Below are 951 nucleotides of genomic sequence, written 5' to 3'. Positions count from 1 at the left end.
TTTCTGAGATCTGGCAGAGGAACATTCGCAATAGTTGGGGGTGTTGGTGGACGTCTCTCAAATCTACGAGCCGCAACAGTGTTTGAGACCGAGTTCGGATATCCGACAAACCGAGACCGAATAAACCGAACCGGACCCTTTTACCAATCCGAAGGAAGTACAATTATTCGAACCGACCACCTTTTTTTTTTATCAAAACCGGATCGAATAACCGAGGGTGAGACATGTGTGGGTGAACAACACAAGACTCATTCATTCATTCAGTTGTTTTATAGATAGATAGATATGATAACCAAACAAAAGAAGAAGAAGACGGCCTCCAATGGACAGCTTGGGGATCCAAATGATTATCAACCACAGACAGGCAATGTTAGTAGTGGCATTTGGAAGGCATTCCATATTGCCAAAGACGGCCAATCAATGATGTGTTTGGCTTGCCTGAGATGTTATGTGTATAATGCAGAGAATGTAAGTGTAACATATATATGTTCATTTCAATATTAATAATTGAAAATCTCACACATCCCTGAAGCAATCAACTTCACCAGGAATAAATCATTTAAAAGCAAACATAGATTGTTTATCAAAGCTTGGTCTCACTAAAGAAGAAGTCCTCGAGAAGAATAAGAGCAAACAACTATCAACAATGGATATGTTCACGACCAAACTCTCAAACAGCAAACAACTCACCCAGCTGAGTCACAAGGAATGGGTACTTCGTTTTCTTGTTGACAAAGACCTTCCACCCAACGTATTGGACTCTTTGGAGTATCAAATGATGATTAAGACGGCACCCCAACATCTCAATGCTGGGAGCAAACCTCTTACTGCAGATATCGCAAGGTATTTAATCTTTACTTTCAATCTATCATTCAATTAGTCACTGGCACACACTCACACTTTATATCACTCACTCAACGATAAACAGGCGCGCTATTAGAGACGAGTACA

This window comes from Acytostelium subglobosum (assembly GCF_000787575.1).
Source record: "Acytostelium subglobosum LB1 DNA, scaffold: scaffold5, whole genome shotgun sequence".
In the NCBI taxonomy this organism is placed as follows: Eukaryota; Evosea; class Eumycetozoa; order Acytosteliales; family Acytosteliaceae; genus Acytostelium; species Acytostelium subglobosum.
Note: the sequence above shows the minus strand (reverse complement) of the source record.